Source organism: Clinocottus analis, unplaced genomic scaffold (assembly GCF_023055335.1).
Source record: "Clinocottus analis isolate CAN_PGR_092001 unplaced genomic scaffold, fCliAna1.0.p SCAF_21, whole genome shotgun sequence".
NCBI classification, from domain to species: Eukaryota; Metazoa; Chordata; class Actinopteri; order Perciformes; family Cottidae; genus Clinocottus; species Clinocottus analis.
This window is the reverse complement of record NW_027175943.1, coordinates 13599548-13617167: the sequence shown is the minus strand read 5'-3', so window position 1 is coordinate 13617167 and position 17620 is coordinate 13599548. Positions and strand designations below refer to the sequence as shown.

Genomic DNA, 17620 nt, shown 5'->3' with positions numbered 1-17620 from the left:
TATGCAGGGCGGCTACGATAATGTGTGATTTACACAGAGTGTGTGCGTGTGTGTTTACAGTATGGGTGTGTGTGTTTACGAGACAGAAAAGGGGTGAGGAGGGGGCATTTAAATGGAAGATAACGCCTAAATGATCCCATTCTACTAAACCCCCGTTGCTCAAGAGCAGCTCGTCTACGCGGAGTGACGCCGAGGTGAAAACACACACACACACACACACACACAGTATAGCTGCCCTGAATAAAAGATGACTGCAAGCAACCTTAAGTGCTTGTGCATGTGTATATATATATATATATATATATATGTGTATGTATGTATGTATGTATGTATGTATGTATGTATGTATGTATGTATGTATCTATGTATGTATGTATGTATGTATGTATATGTATGTGTGTGTGTGTGTCCATACTTAGCATGTCTTAAGTGTGTGTTTGTCCGTGTCCCCGGCCGCATGCCCCTGAGCTAGAGGGGTTCCTCTTCGCTCTCACACACACAGGGATAAACAGTGTATACAAATAGAGGGAAAAAGCGTCTTCCGTCCACATCGCCACGCATGACTCGTCCCCTTTCATCTGCAGCTGACCCATCAGGTGCAGTGAACTGGGAGAGGATAATGACAATAATGGGGGGAATTTTGTATTTTTAGTCCCGTTGCGCTCGTTTGGAATGCAGACATGACAGCGAGTGACAGCGAGTGGCGGCGTCTTCCCCCAGAAGACTCCATTCCTCCTGACCGACCATCCCAGAAACGGCTGAAGGTTTTCTAAGGGGCGGCGGTCAAACATTGCTTCTACTTTCCCCGTGTGTTTTGTACTTCTTCTCACCGTTCCCGATGCCCACGAGCAGCGAAGAGTCGAAATTTGTACGCTTTCCAAAAGAGATGCTTAGAATCCCCCCGGTCGGCCTGCATGCCAAGAGGAAGCAAAGCCTTCTCCTGATGAAAGAAGAGTGGCTAGCAAGCAAGAAGAGTAGCTAGCAAGGCGTAGGAGTAGCTAGCATGCAAGAAGAGTAGCTAGCAAGCAAGAAGAGTAGCTAGCAACAAAAGTAGCTAGCAAGCAAGAAGAGTAGCTAGCAAGGCGTAGGAGTAGCTAGCATGCAAGAAGAGTAGCTAGCAAGAAAAGTAGCTAGCAAGCAAGAAGAGTAGCTAGCAAGAAAAGTAGCTAGCAAGCAAGAAGAGTAGCTAGCATGCAAGAAGAGTAGCTAGCAACAAAAGTAGCTAGCAAGCAAGAAGAGTAGCTAGCAAGAAAAGTAGCTAGCAAGCAAGAAGAGTAGCTTGCAAGCAAGAAGAGTAGCTAGCAAGCAAGAAAAGTAGCTAGCAAGCAAGAAGAGTGGCTAGCAAAGTGTATGAGTAGCTAGCATGCAAGAAGAGTAGTTAGCAAGCAAGAAGAGTGCAAGCAAGAAGAGTAGCTAGCAAGCTAGAAGAGTAGCTATCAAGATGTAGGAGTAGCTAGCAAGCAAGAAAAGACGCTAGCAAGCAAGAAGAGTAACTAGCAAGCAAGAAGAGTAGCAAGAAGAGTAGCTAGCAAGAAGAGTATCTAGCAAGAAAAGCAGCATGTCCATCTGGCACTTTTGTAAAGTTGTGACATTTATGTAAAGAAAATATTGCAATAAACCAAATGTCCAGCCCATAAACCCTCCCACAGAGTTGTAACTGTTTGCCTGGAAAGCAAAACGTCTATTTTGGCGAACATTGCAGAGTGTTTTCCTTCCAGGGAAAAGCAAAAGTCTCCGCCACGGTCGGCACGTGGCCGCTGCAGACGGAGGTCTGAAATAACCTCGTCTGCTTTGAAATCCTGGTTTTTTAAATTTCTGCTATCAATTATTTAGCCAGCAGCATGTTCCTTAACCTTTCAAGACCATGTCAGCAAGCATCTGCCGGATTGTCCTTGAGCGATACACAGTTTCCCTGCCGGCTGCACGGCCCGCTGCCTGACCTCTGTCCCCACTGTGGACGAGCGGGACGGCGAGACGATCTCCCTTCAGGGATCGATAAAGAAAGAGTGTTATTCTTTGAGAATATATCTTTTTTTCCTCTTAATTCCAACACTTACACTTCCGATACGACTGCGCTTATATCTGTGTGTCACTTCAGTCTTGGATGTTGCCAACAGCCACCCGGAGGGGGTTTTATCAAGCGAAAACAATCTCAACTGGGAACTTTCTTTGCTGTCTTTTTCTTCAACTCTCTAAATCCCTCCCTTGTAATGCAGTTTGCCATGAAGCAAAGCAAAGGCAGGCGGGCTTTCCAAGCTGGCTGGAGCTGCACTGTGCTCGTCTGTTCAAGTCCAATTTGAAACTGTGGCGGGCCGGATATCAGCGGCCGAGAAAGCGTCTGTCTGTGAAGCGGGAAGCGTTTGGAACGATACCGACATTAACTGAGGAGCAGATACCTCGGAAATCTGTCTGAGGCGGCTCATTAGCATCAGAGTTATGCCTCAATGTGACCACAGAAAACATGTTATCTGATTTCAATTACACTCAGAGGAGAAACAGTTGTGTGGAAAACACACAAAATATTCAGTTCTCTTCCTCGTCCCTCCGCTGCAGCTCTTTGTGGCGGAGGAGAGAGAGAACGTTAAGGAAGAGGAGAGAGAACGTTAAGGAAGAGGAGAGAGAACGTTAAGGAAGAGGAGAGAGAACGTTAAGGAAGAGGAGAGAGAACGTTAAGGAAGAGGAGAGAGAACGTTAAGGTAAGAGGAGAGAGAACATTAAGGAAGAGGAGAGAGAACGTTAAGGTAAGAGGAGAGAGAAAGAAGAGGAGAGAGAACGTTAAGGAAGAGGAGAGAGGAAGAAGAGGAGAGAGAGAGAACGTTAAGGAAGAGGAGAGAGAAAGAAGAGGAGAGAGAACGTTAAGGAAGAGGAGAGAGAAAGAAGAGGAGAGAGAGAGAACGTTAAGGAAGAGGAGAGAGAACGTTAAGAAAGAGGAGAGAGAAAGAAGAGGAGAGAGAAAGAAGAGGAGAGAGAAAGAAGAGGAGAGAGAGAATGTTAAGGAAGAGGAGAGAGAAAGAAGAGGAGAGAGAGAACGTTAAGGAAGAGGAGAGAGAAAGAAGAGGAGAGAGAGAACGTTAAGGAAGAGGAGAGAGAAAGAAGAGGAGAGAGAGAACGTTAAGGAAGAGGAGAGAGGAAGAAGAGGAGAGAGAGAACGTTAAGGAAGAGGAGAGAGAAAGAAGAGGAGAGAGAGAACGTTAAGGAAGAGGAGAGCGCATGCTGAATCTATTATTCCAGGAGACTTCAAATCTTTTGCTTCGGGCAAATGTGACTTCGCAGAAGCCTGTTTTGAGAAAGGCTGTGCTATTTTTAGATTCTTCCTCCTCCTCCTCCTCTCTTCCTCCTCTCCTCTTCCTCTGCTCTTCACCTCTGTCCATCCTTTTATTATTCTGAGGAGGTCTCCCCTCACCACTGACACACACCCCTTGTGCACACAAGTATAACTGAGGCCTCACAGTTCACCTCAACACTCCTGTGTGTGTGTGTGTGTGTGTGTGTGTGTGTGTGTGTGTGTGTGTGTGTGTGTGTGTGTGTGTGTGTGTGTGTGTGTGTGTGTGTGTGTGAGTCTCTAAAAAAGAGAGCAGGAGCGATGGATTGATTCACCTTGACAGAGAGATCTTGTAATACAGTGCTTCACATCACATCCCCTCCACAGCGACCTGCCCGAGCCGTGTCTTCACACAGCTGCTCTCGCCCTCACGAGGCTCGCCCGGGTCCGCCGGTTCATTCACCACGACGGCCGACCGGCGTCCGCCCGCCGGCGCCGTGTACACCTCCCATGATGCCTCTGAGCGAGGCAACACGCCACCGTGAGCACAGCGGGGGCTGTGAAGCCGCTCCTCACCTCATGGGAACCCATCCAATCAGCTTCACGCACACAAATAATAGAATGAATAAAAGCAACGACGCTCCATCCGAGGCCAGCCAATCGGTTGATGGTGTCCGACCCCCGGTCCGCTCTCTCGAAGCTGGGCTCTCTGGGAAGCGAGCCTAATGCCCGGTGCTGAGCACCCTGACACATTGCTGTAATTGTACGGCTCAATAGGAGCTCCTGTGGGGAGCCATTTTCCTTTCCAGCTCAATATACGTGCTATAAACAGGACGGTGCCGGGGTCGGAGCAGGGCGGCAGTCATGATTAATTCAGCATAATGAAAAATCCGCTCTCACATTCAACCTCGCCTCATACATCAAAAGTGTCACACGTTGTCGATTAATGATTTAATCATGCCCGCAAATTAAACTTCAGTCAGCCCCACTGGGGACATAATTGTATGACATCACTGGTGAAGGGAGGGGGGGGATCAGTCAAGTAAAATAGTCATGAATTTTATTTGTTTGCCAACTTAGATAATCCAATTAAGAAGCTCTGAAGATGGGCGAGTTAATTACATACAGGGGTTCATGGAAAGTCTGGGATGGGATGCAGGCCCTTGACCCCCTGCGAGAAGTAGCCGCTGCTAACGCTAGCCATCTGCTGCTAACCCTAGCCAGCATGAGCCGGCTTGTCATAGCGGATCCGGTGAGGCTGTAGCATCAGATCTAAAGGAAAGCACACGCCACTGTGTGCACCGCTGCAGCGTCCAGCTGTTCCTTGCAGGATGTGTTCAAAGGTGCAGGGATGAATTAGAGAGAAAAGAGGAGAAAGAAGAAATTACGTCAGATGAATCTATTTGACCGGCTGAAATCCGCCACAAGTAAATAGCTTTATTGCTCCATGAGTCGTGCAGCATCTGTCCTCGTTCAATCAATCCCTCCCTCCCCTCCCCAGCACTCATTTGCAGCCTCTGAGTCGATCCGTCTCCTTCTGTTTGCTGTCCTTGGTCTCTTTCTCTGACTCATTTCCACTCGTCTCTCTCCTCTCCTCTCTCTCTTTTATCTAATCCCTCTCCACATGCACTGCTGCACTGGCTCCAGCCTTCTTAGCAGCACAGTGAAGGAGAAGAAGGAAAAAAAGGGTGGAGGGAGAGCAAATGATGGGTGGGGGACAAGTGGAGAAGGGGAGGGGCTTAACAAGGGGTGAAAATATTAGACAAAATGATTTCAGTCAGAAAAAAGGAGCGAGATAAAACAGCTAAGACTGAGGCAGGTTGCGTCACAGCTCCAATCAGATATGACAGGGGAGAGAGAGAGAGAGAGAGAGAGAGAGAGAGAGAGAGAGAGAGAGAGAGAGAGAGAGAGAGAGAGAGAGAGACAGAGAGAGAGAGAGAGAGAGAGAGACAGAGAGAGAGAGAGAGAGAGAGGGAGAGAGACAGAGAGAGAGAGAGAGAGAGAGAGAGAGAGAGAGAGAGAGAGAGAGAGAGAGAGGGGATTGATGGGTTTAGGAGGCAGAAAGCCATAAAGAGGCCGAGGTCTATTAAAAGTGGAGTGTTGGGACGTACGCGGGTGCAGTGGTGATTTAAATTAAAAGTGTGTGTGTGTGTGTGTGTGTGTGTGTCACTGGTCTTTGTGCCTCTTCCTCTATGTGTTTGCGTCCCCACAGGGTGAGTCTATTATTTCTTTCTGTTTGGACTTGTGATGCATTTCTGTATTTGATGTGTGCATATCTGAGTCAGCTCGCCTATTTATCTCTGAGGAGGGAGTGTGTGTGTGTGTGTGTGTGTGTGTGTGTGTGTGTGTGTGTGTGTGTGTGTGTGTGTGTGTGTGTGTGTGTGTGTGCTGATTCAATAGTCTTTTTGGAATAACCTGCCTCTCCGTTTGAGAACATACAGACGACGCTCGGGGTGAGTGAGGACACTCATGTCATAAACATGTCTTACAGATTAAAGCGAGCCTGCAGCCAACTCTTTTCTCTTCTGTTCTGGTCCGCAGCAGGCGGTGAGTTATCTTCAGGGCGGCTGCATGAGAGCGGACGGACCGGAGGCCTACGACCAGCCGGGCTGCGTCACAGGGCGGGATTCAGTTTAACGGGAAAGCAATTATGAAAGGCTGAAAAGGTGCAACAACAACCTCACCTGCTGCACCTGTTTTTAACGAGTATTCCAGTCTGATCACAGATATTGGTTTCCTCAAATCAGATGACAGCGCCAGTATGACATGTAATCAATGTCCTCATGCGCCTTTGTTGGCAGGAGCCGGTCTCCGCTGTCAGAAGAACCAGAAGCCACGGGAGAGGAAGGGGAGGAGGAGGAGGAGGAGGAGGAGTGGTGTGCTGAGCTCTGAGCCAATCTTCAGTGTTTTGCTCCGTTCATGAGATCTCTTGGTAAACGCGAGGCTTGACGGAACAATGTGGAAACAAAGCGCTGTGTCTCTGAGCGTAAGCGGGTGACTCGAGGAGCCGCAGACGGGCTTCTCCTCAGCGCCGCGTTGTGAACCGGTGAACCCATTTGAAACGGACCACTGAGCTCCTTTCGGACCAGAAGGGACTCATTATCGGGGCCGTGGAGACACAGCGGCTCTTAAATTGTCAGCGGACGTCCCGTCTCCGGACCGCCCGGAGCTTGTTTAGCGAGGTATTACTGAGCGACCCTTCAACCTGAAGAGCCGAACCTCTGCCCACCAGCCACTCGGGCGACCCTCCACAGGTCCTCCACGCCGGCCCGCCGCAGACGAGGGGGCGGCTGGAGTCCTCATTATCATCTTTACACGAGGAGGTAAACGCTCGCTACTTCCTCATCAAACAGGGGCCATCTTGACTCCGAGACTCTCTCCAACTCTCGCCGTAAACCACTTGTGGGCTGACAGGTTTGGTGTCAAGTACAGCGCTGAGGTGTGTGTGTGTGTGTGTGTGTACATGAGCCTGGATGTGTGTGTCTACAATGTCTCGCAAGCAAGAGAGAGAGAGCGCCGCTTCAGTTAATGAAGACCAGCAGAGCGAGCTCCAGTCGGGAGGCAATCTTAAAAAATTTCTCTTTGGAGGTTAATAAAGTACTTTTCATTTCAATCTGTTGCATGTGCAACCCGTTTTGGATCAGGCGCCCCAAAAATGTGCAACCACGCCCACGTGCACAAGGCGGAGCCAAGAAGAAATCAGGTGTGTTTTGTCCGTAATGGCCGCCTCCGTCTCAGAGCTCTGTGATGGATTGAGCGGCTCGCGGCCTCGCCCCCCCCCCGGGGCGCCGCGTCGCCACGAGAACCCGACGGCGCCGGCTCGGCGCCGACACTCGTAAACGAAGCATGCGGCCCAATTACTTTAATGGAGCGGAGCCACGGAGAGCGGAGCCACTCGTAAAGGAGCGGGGACGATTAATATCAGCCAGAAATAATAAAAGTGTAATGAAGAAGCAAACCCGCCTGAAGAAACGGGCCAGAATTATGTCCTTTCTCTTTCTTTTGTGTGTGTGTGTGTGTGTGTGTGTGTGTGTGTGTGTGTGTGTGTGTGTGTGTGTGTGTGTGTGTGTGTGTGTGGATACAGGCTACAAGACATCAGGGTCATAAGCAGCAGGTCCCTCCAGGCGTTCACCGGTGGCCTTTTCACTCTCTGCACATGGACTTCGCTTGAGGTTTCCATTCATTTCATTTTTTGGGGGGTTGATAATATGTACGTGCCCTACACACACTACACACACACACTGCACACACACACAACCGCAATCTCTCCATTAACCGTGTTGATGCACTTTGTGTGAAAAAAGGAAAAAAGAAGCTATTTGCAAAAGCAATTCCACTCCCTCGTATCACAGTTTCTGCCTTTCCTCCGTCCTAAAATGTTTGGATGTTCAGAGTGTCTTCAAGGGGGCGAGGGGGAGGGGCTTAGCGGCTGACATGGATGGTCTCGCTCTCTCTTTGCTTCGGTCTGCTTCTACAAAATAAAAGCCCTAAACCTTTAGACCCTTATGGCTGCTTCTGTCTGCTTCTACAAAATAAAAGCCCTAAACCTTTAGATCCTTATGGCTGCTTCTGTCTGGTTCTACAAAATAAAAGCCCTAAACCTTTAGATCCTTATGGCTGCTTCTGTCTGCTTCTACAAAATAAAAGCCCTAAACCTTTAGATCCTTATGGCTGCTTCTGTCTGCTTCTACAAAATAAAAGCCCTAAACCTTTAGACCCTTACGACTAATAGAAGCTTGTGTTGGCAATGTGGACTCACTCAAGGGCGGAGAGTCAGGCTGTAAACCACAGTGCACGTGTGTGTACGTGTGTGTGTGTGTACGTGTGTGTGTGTGTGTGTGTGTGTGTGTGTGTGTGTGTGTGTGTGTGTGTGTGTGTACTGTACACAAAACTCGTAAACAACAAGACAACATGAAACCAGACAGGACCCCAATCAAATCAATGCAGGTTCACCATCTACTGCCCCCTGTGTGTGTGTGTGTGTGTGCGTGTGTGTGTGTGTGTGTGTGTGTGTGTGTGAGTGTGTAAACCACAGAGCACGTGTGTGTGAGCGTGTGTGCGTGTGAACATGTGGTGTGTGTGTGTGTGTGTGTGTGTGTGTAGACAGATCAATGCTCAAGAGGCTGACAGCATAATGACCCGTCCTCTCCTCTCAGCCCCTCCCCTCCAGCTCTTTTTCTCACACACACTCCACTTCCTTTCATTCATCCCTCCTTTCTTCCCCCTCCTCTCTCCCTCCTCTTCACACCGGTCCAGGAATAACTCCTCTCCGCTGCCTCTAATCTCACAGATTCCCCCTCCCTTCCATCTTTCCTCCGCCTCGCTTCCATCAGCAGAGATTTCTCCTTTGTGTTGCAGATCGGGGCTTTCTTCCCCCTTTTTCTTCTCCTTCTTCTTTTTTTCATGTAATTCTCTTTCTCAAGCGACCCCTTCCCCACCCCACGATAACTCAAACAGTCCTTCCTTTGATGCATCATTCATGGTTTTGTTCCCTAATGCACTCTCCATCTCTTTCACAGCCACACTATCAAATCTTCATCATCCGCTTTTATCTGCTTTTCCGGCTCTCTCCCCCTTTTCTCCCCCCTTGTGTGCTGTCTTGTCTTGGTTTCTCTCTCTCTCACCCTCTCTCACCCTCTCGCTGCTGCTTCCTGCCACTTTCTATTTCTATCCATGCAGCAGAGCTCACTCTCTCACTTCATCCTGCTCTTTCAACCCTTTCCCTTAATGCTCCCTCCCACCCGCGTCCCTCTCATCCCCCTTCTCCATCACTTTAACTTCTCTCTCCCATTTCTTCCTCCCCATCTCATCTTTTCCCACCGCCGCCGCCATCCCTGTCATTCCCTGAGGTGTGTGACTGAGTGCTAATGCCCAGGTCTCCGTAATGGGATAATCCTTTCCGTCGGCGCGGCAGCATTAGTCAGGCGGACATGCCGCTCTCTAAAAGCAAACCTTATCATGGAAACATGCCTCCAATCTCTGCACCGCGCACCTTTCCCGGAGCCAACGCACACGCGTGTGCGTAAACACAGACGGGGCGTGTCACCGTCCCGTTCCTTATCGGTCGAGTAACGCTATCGCAGAGAGCGACACCACCTGCACACACACACACATGTTTATCTGTATGTTGTGCGGCATGATACAGTCGCATGTGTGCGTGGCGAGGAAGCGGTGAGATAGCGCGGCTATTAAGCCGGTGTCACCGAGGTCTTTAAGCGCAAGATAAATGTGTGTGCGGCATTGTGTGTGCAGATACTATCATGTTGTATTTTGCTGCCTCGCACTTACGGTTTCTTTCTTTTCTCCGCTTTAATGTCAAAGTGAAGAGCATGTGGACACACACTCCCACACACACACACACACTGGACTGCTCATACCAGAGCTGAAACATCTGGGTTGCCAGGATTGTCTGGGGAGGACACACACACACACACACACACACACACACACACACACACACACACACACACACACACACGAGGGTGTTGATATGTTGCTTTGACTTTCCGTGTCCACCTGCGCCCAGAAATAGCTCGAAAAAAAAGAAGAAAAAACACACAATCTCTTCGCAACACCTGCTTTTGGGCCTTACATGACTGTGAAGTGGAGCCCACACAGAGGGGGGAGAGTAGTAATGGATCGGGAAGTGTGTGTGCGTGTGTGTGCATGAGTGTGTGTGTGTGTGTGTGCACGAGCTGAATGGAAAGAGAAGCTCGGGCTCCATGTGGCTCAGAAGTACTTGAATATATTTGAGTGCATATAAGGCGGCAGCATCCTCGGTGTTGGCGAGTTTATTTTGCTTGATGTCGATGTATTTTCTGACGTCTTCGCCGGCGTGGTGAGTTCAGGACATACCGGGGTCGTGGTGGAAAGCAGAACCGCCGGCTGAGAGAGGACCAGGACCCAAAAACGGCGACCTCAGACGCTTTCTGTTCTCGTCCCACACGCTGCTAGAAGGCCCCGCCCCTTTTACCTTCTGCTCCCGAGGGAAGCGATCAACACGAGCGACCAGACGAGGCGTCAGGAAGCACGAGGCCTTTGTGTGTTTGTGCGTGTGTGAGTATCCACTGCTGTCACTCAGTGACACGAGCTCCTTTACACTCGACACCATTCCCGCACAACAGGAAAGTGTTTTCCACCGGCACGGTTTCCAGGACTCTGTGTGGAATGTTTTATCGCCGTTCCTTTATTCATACGTTTACAAACGGTTCAGGTGGGAGGAAATGAGATTGAAGCATCCTGGTGCAAAGACGAGCAGGAGCTGCAGCGTCTCGGCCTCGCATGAGGTAGAAAGCCCAGGTGTGTGTGTGTGTGTGTGTGTGTGTGTGTGTGTGTGTGTGTGTGTGTTGTGATGGAGCAGGGCACTCGGGGGGAGATTCGAGCTCGGCGGCGTGCGAGGGAACGCCGCCGTGGCGCTGACATTTATCCCACGCCGCGATAAACAGACGCGACGCACTCAGCTGTCCCACTCGTGAGCCTCTGAGAGGAGGTGGTGTGTGTGTAGTGTGTGTGTAGTGTGCGTGTAGTGTGACACAGCGTGCGCATTGTGCAGTCGTGCGATCACGAGCGCGCCGTAATATGACACTTAAAGGAAAGCGCTGTTTGTGCTTGAGGGAGTTTAACGTGTGTGTCTGCATATATGTTCATCACTGATCCTTCAGCGATGTAGCATGATTCAAGTGTGTGTGTGTGTGTGTGTGTGTGTGTGTGTGTGTGTGTGTGTGTGTGTGTGTGTGTGTGTGTGTGTGTGTGTAAGAGAGAGTGCGCTTGGTGTGCATATGTACGCTCACCATACATTTTCTTTTTACCACAAATTCTTCAGTGATGTGGCCTGATGCAAATGTGCCTCTGTCTTTATTGTGTGTGTGTGTGTGTGTGTGTGTGTGTGTGTGTGTGTGTGTGTGTGTGTGTGTGTGTGTGTGTGTGTGTGTGTGTGTGTGTAATGGCAGCCTACGGGAACGCTGAGCCTGATGTTTGCGAGGCAGGTTTTGTGCACAAAGCGGCGGCGTGTGCGTGTGTGTGAGTGTGTGTGTGTGTGTGGTCTTTGCACACACTGTGTTCCTTCCACACATAACACAATTCTAATTATAACCCGTCACAAATTACAAACAATTTGTTTTGTTCCCCGCTCGTCTCTCCGGGGGGATTCGGGACGCTTCTCGGCGTGAAGGAGCCGCTTCGTATTCGCGCTTCGTCTCCGTGACGCAGACGAGCCGAGCGGCAGACGCTCCATCACAGACGGCGAGCTGAGTAATGGCTGCCGCTTTGTGCCGGGGGCCCCCGCCCACCCATCATGCATCACTTCAAGATAACATGATAGACTGGATGTTGGTCCCGATTTAGCGTGTTAGCTGCTCGGTACGAGGAGGAGGTAAATCTACCTAAAAACTCCTAAACTGCCGTTTGAGCTGAAGCACAGCGACGTTGACTCTTTGAAAGCAAATGAACACACACACACACGCACACACACACACACACACACCTACACACACACTGCCGTGACTCTGTGGTTTTCAGCGCTTTGAGGATGGATGTTCTCCAACATGTCGACAGAGATATGAAACTGTAATGAAAGCCCCCCTTCCTCTCCCTCCTCCTCCTCCCCCCCACCCTCGGGTGCTTACAGCTGGGGTCTCAAGGCTGAGCGGAGCTTTATGATGATGACTGACTGCGAGTCATAATTTACCGCCACTTCACTGCTTCCAGGTTGGGGATAATGGTGGGGATTAAAGTGCAGCAGGTGGAAGGGGAGGGCTTTTTTTTTGAAGCAGTCGTGTGTCAGGACGTCTTGGCGCGAGGCTCCTGCACACAGATCACATCCCAGATGAGGTTTCATCTGTGATAAGCTGCGTTGTGCATCTTCTGGCGGCGGGACAGGACAACGAGTCTCTGTACGGCGCTCTGGAGCCATCACGCTCCAAAATGTAGACATTTTTTAAACGTCGGGAGCACCTTCAACTCCTGCTGCTATACCTTTACACTGTAGTCACAAAAATACTCATATAAAAAACATGCAACCACAGGTATCATATGCAGCAGGGATCAGGATATATAAATATAATTATAACGTACAAATCATTTAACCGTAGCCTGGAGGAAGGGCTTGTTCTAATCAGGTGTGAAGCATTAATGTCCTGCCTGTTTATTCTGTGTATATGTGCATTTGTCTTGTTTGGTGTTTGTGTATTTAATGTGCCTCTAGTGTTTTATATATACGTCTTGAATGAATTAGTTTTGCGTTATTGAAAATGTATTTTCAGGCTGCCATAAGAAAGAAACTGTCCAGGGACAGCAGATGAAAATTAGCCTCTCTGGCTAACTCTTGGCTAATTAACAGTTTTACTGTTGATCAGTGTGTATTTGTCCCTGTAAAATAAACAAATAAATACATATTGGGTTGTATTATGATGTGTGCGAGCGCTTTTCAGCAAGAAAAAAAGAGATTTATTGCATTGTGTTATCGTGATGAGTTCAAATGTAATCTTTTGTGGGGGAAACTTGAGGCGGATAATGTGGGATTAATAACTAATGAGCCCCAAAATAAAGTGAATTGAATTGAATACCACTGCCTGGATCCCACGACCACTACTGCTGTTTGTATTGGGCCCACGACCCCAACGTGCGCTGTGTTGTGACTGCAGAGCACGGACACAACGGTGCTTCACGCTACACATCAGCATGCGAAACATTGCTCTGCTCTGCTGTGGAGTTTTTCATTTTCATAAAGCGAGCTTACACAGTGACTAAAAAGGCCGGATTGTAAAGACGGCGAGGATTAGTGGCGAACGTCACGAGCAAATACGACTCGCAAATAGGATTCTTTATGGAGTATAATACATTTAAACAATGCCGACTGAAGGGCTGACAGGTATGCTAATCTCTGTGGACTCTGTCACACCCAGGATGAAGTCGGGGTGCTGTTTGACACCCCCACCCAGCGCCGCACGCCGGCGTTATCACTGACCTTGACATGCAGAACCCTCGGGAATCATTTTACTCTAATGCGTAAAAACCACAATGTTTAACTTGTTCTCCGCTCGGCTCCGACTCCAAATCCCCGTCGGCCACGACTGACCTTGGAGTCTGGCTTTGACGAGAGTAAATGTAATAGCATTAGCACCGCTGTACAGGAAAGACTAGTGAGCGAGAGAGAGAGAGAGAGGGCACTTGGCAGATCAGATTATTCCCCTAAAACATATTTACTCTCATGCCGCAGTGACGGCTCCGAGTGAAAACGGGTCCCGAGGCGAGTCCACCTGCAAGATGTCGAGTGTCAGAATATTACCAGCAGGTGATGAAAGCCCTCATTTTCATAACATCCTGCTAAGAAACAACACGCCCCGGCCTTTGTGGTAACCAATGAAACGCTCATTACGCGCAGGAGAAGACGGATGGGTAAGCCCGCGGCAGGCCCACCGCGAGTCGGATCACATGCGGCGATGACGTTCTCCTGCAGAGGCCTTTCCCTCCGGCCTCGGCGTCGGCGGGCCACCGCATGAGCAGAAAGGAATCCATGCAGCACCCCCTGGGCATGCTCAGCTCTTCTGAGCCCTGCAGGCATCCTGTCCCTTTGAATCCTCACTGTCTTTGCCTCTTTCTTACTTGCACAAGGCCACGAGGGACGACACCGGCTCTGTGAGAGGTTTTTTATTACTTTCTGTAAGAGCTATCCTTACAGAGGGAGCAGAACTACCACTTGTCAAGGTTACAAGGAGGGAATATCAAACACTGGATACATGCACACAAAAAACACCGACACGAGCCTTTGTTGGGCACCAGGGGTGTCTTGTCCGGCCCGAAATGGGTGCCCGACCCGGCTGGACACCGTCGTGGCCTTCTGCCCCAATTGGTGCCTGCCAGAGGTGGTGATGAAGCACAACTTCTGGCTCACGGCGGCGGCGGCGGGTGAGTAGATTCCCCCTGTGCCACACCGGCGCTCGCTCGTGAGCTTTATTGTGACAGAGCTCTCGTTGCAACGCTCTTTAAGAGGAAATATTTCTCTTCTATATGCGTTTCCCCCATCTGCAGTTTGCCAAAGCGTTGTGCGTTTAAGGGACTTCCGCCAACACACACACACACACACACACACACACACACACATCGCTTTTGGCTCAGCAGAAATTCAAAATCCCCGAGCGGGGCCCGAGGAGTAGAGAGACCTGGAGATATGAATGAATCATGCGTCACCAAGGCAGGCCTTTAAATCAGACCGTCCACTCACCCTTAATCGGACCGCACATTACACATGTCCCTGGCTCGGCTCCACTTAGCGGCCCGAAACACCGCGTTAGAGGAGGGTGACGGGCCGGGCGGTGTGGTGCACGGAGCGGATGGGAACGGGGGGTTTAAGAGGCCGGGGAGTGCAGAAAGGATGCCAGTCAGAGGTTCAGAGAAAGACATGGAGGGAGGAAGGTAAATACAAAGAGGAGCGGAACAGAGGAAGTTGTGGTAAAGAATGAAGGTTGAACTCGTGAAGAGGGAACAGGAAATAGAGTCAAAAGGCAGGAGATCAGGAGCGGGTTGTTATAAGGCCCCCTCCTCCGCCATGATCTCTGAGATCCGCCTAATTGGGCAAATCTCAGGTCAGACAGAGAGCAAGAGAGACGGAAGGAAGGAAGGAAGGAAGGAGGAAGGGAAGGGGGGAAACGTTTACAGACACAAGGGGGCTGCCATGAGAAGGTCCAGCTCTGTGAGCCTAATGACTTGAGGGGTTGTACAGGAGCAGCGCTGACCTCCAACTCCCTGCGCCCTACTTGCCTTAATTCCTCTTTCCACGCTCTCCGGCTCTCGCTGCCGACCGCTGAGCAGCTGAACGGACTCAAATTGTACAAAACAAATCCACCCGTCCTCTGGGTGACGACCCGACCGAGGCGTCGGGCCGGTTAGGAACCGACGACAGGACGGTGGAGGGGTGGGAGAGAGGGGGACGTCTCCAGAGGACTCATTTATCAGCGCCCCCTGATCAATGGGTTAATTAGGTGGAGAGCGGGGGAGGTGGAGAGGGCAGGGCCCGGCCAGAGGCCAGGATGAAGAGGGGGACGGGTGGAGGGGCCGATGGGCGGAGGTCGGGGAGGGGTAGACAGTTTTTCGGCGGGGATGCGGAGCCAACTGTCGGGGGTGGATTCACTAAATTGATCGGCACAATGTCGCGGATCTCTAGTTACTGATGAGCGATCGACTCTGCTCAAATTAGTAGCACTCCCCCCTCATCGGATTTGTCAAAGTGGTGCAACACAAGATGTCAAGAAGGCTCTCCGTCTCTCAGAGACGGAGAAAAAACAATCAATTCAGATATTCACTTGTCAGAAAACATCTCAAAGGGAAGAATGTATGCGTACGGGTAAAGCACGCCGCACTCACGCCGCACTTACACATTATGCTTGCAGCTGTTCTGGCTTCCAGAATGTAAACGTTCTCCAGTGGGAGGGCTGGAGCTCACCCTTTGAAATGTGTTTATTCCCCACAAAAGGAGAGAGAAAGAGAGAAAAAGAAAAAGAGAAAGAGAGAGGCAGTGGAGGAAACAGGGCCAGAAAATCCTGCTGACTCTGCAGCATTCTCAATCGCCGCCCCCTTCTCCGATTCCCAAGTCTCTGGAGTTTAAACCCAAATGGAAAGAGATTGTTTCATGTGGGCACCAGGGGAGCTCTGGTTGCTTTCTTCCCAGGTCTTCATCTTTGCAGAAAAGCGCTCGCCCCCCCCCCCCCAACCCCTCCACCTCCACCTCCACCCCTCCCTCACCCAACCACAATCCACCATCCAAAAGCGATGCAAGTTCACAAAGCATGCACACGATCAAGGTTACACTCCCTCATCCGGGTAAAGAGGCCGTTCCCTCTCTTTACATTGCACCTATACATTACCGGCCCTATTACATTCACAGTCCATGCTTCCTATACTAATCCTCTATATATTCCTATTGCCTCCCAAAACCCCTGAATGTGCTTCCACAAAATCCCTTCCCCTCTTTCTTACACCTTCGGTAAATTCCAGACAGAAGGGACGTATGAAGGGCACTGCACAGGGAGGATGAGTCATTTTCACCGAGATACTGTAGCCTGAGGGTAGCAGATAAGTGCACTCAATAAAGCCTGGTACGAGTCAGACCACTGACATTTATGTCCCCGGTGCTGTGAGCTGCTACCTGTGCAAGTATAGTCCACAAAAAGCCGCTCAGACAGGGTGTTTGTCCCGGGAGTGATCCACACAGATTGGAATTTAGCCCCACTTTCCTGCTCCCATTTGTCAGCAGAAGAATTGCCTCAGCCTTGAGAGACAGTGTGAAGAGCCACAGATGAATGATTCCACCGACGCGCTTTGTTTTTGTATGAAGGATGGAGGATGCACACGCTGCATCCTTAAATACTGGGAGGAAACAAAAAAAAATGCCTTTAGTTAAAAGAAATCAAAAAAGGAGAAAAGGTGCACAATGGGTTTCTTTACAGATGCTTTGCTCTCCAGTGTGTGTGTGTGTGTGTGCGCAAAGGCACGACCTCTCGCTGTGGCGTGTGTGTATGTGTGTGTGTGTGTGTGTGTGTGCATGTGTGTGCGAGTCCCTGATCTTCCCGAGGGTTCGTGTTCTCTTTGCTGATCGTGACAATAACAGCGACGATCATTGCCTCCCTGGCATCATCGAGCGCGAGAGTGTAACACTGCCATTCTGGTGCTCATTCATCACTGTCACGCCTCTGCTTTTGTACCGAACCGGCACACACACACACACACACACACGCACACACACGTGCGTGCACACCTACACACGACTGCAACCAGGAACTATAGGAAGGGGCTGTCAGGGAGAAGACATCCTAATTCACTACGTAGGCCCTGTTCTTTTCATTAGCGCCCGCCGTCGCGACAGCTCGGCACCCGGCAGCCGAACAATGCATCAACTGGAGCTCGACGGCGCACAGAAGTACTTGAAACGCTCCATTTGTTTGGAGGTGAAGGGGTCGCGAGGCCGCTCGCGTGAGCCCCAACGCATCCACTCCTTAACGGCGGATGTCGTAGCTCCGGCATGATATCTCTACACGCTCAAGTGTCGTCATTAGCCGGCGGCTACGGTCGCGCATCCCGTAAAAAAAACATGCATCGGGCATCAAGCGGATGAATCCCGCCAGCGGGACAGTCGCTGACGACGCCTCCGCTGGAGGCTCATTATGCTGGACACACACACACACACACACACACCAGCATTAGAGGGGAACATGTGTGTGTGTGTGTGTGTTGTATAACAACCCTCATCATTATACGGTGCAGCCGCGGCAGCAACACTTCAGCATGTTGGCTAACACGACTGCCGCTACTTGCTGGCTTTCCCCAGCGTTTGTCTAGCTAGTTGTTATGTTAGGGCTCTCCGGC

The 17620-nt window shown here is 50.3% G+C and overlaps 1 protein-coding gene across 5 annotated transcripts in view; it reads right to left on the bottom strand.

The window, feature by feature from the left end:
- Positions 1 to 17620, bottom strand: part of nlgn2a (neuroligin 2a) — a 151347-nt gene that overhangs the window by 127505 nt on the left and 6222 nt on the right. Inside the window, exon 2 of one of the 5 annotated variants that reach the window (XM_068587982.1) lies at positions 9551 to 9671. The exons of the other annotated variants lie outside the window; for them this stretch is intronic. The gene's annotated coding sequence lies outside the window, so the exon portion shown is untranslated. The remainder of the gene's footprint in view (positions 1 to 9550; positions 9672 to 17620) is intronic. 5 annotated transcript variants of the gene reach the window in all.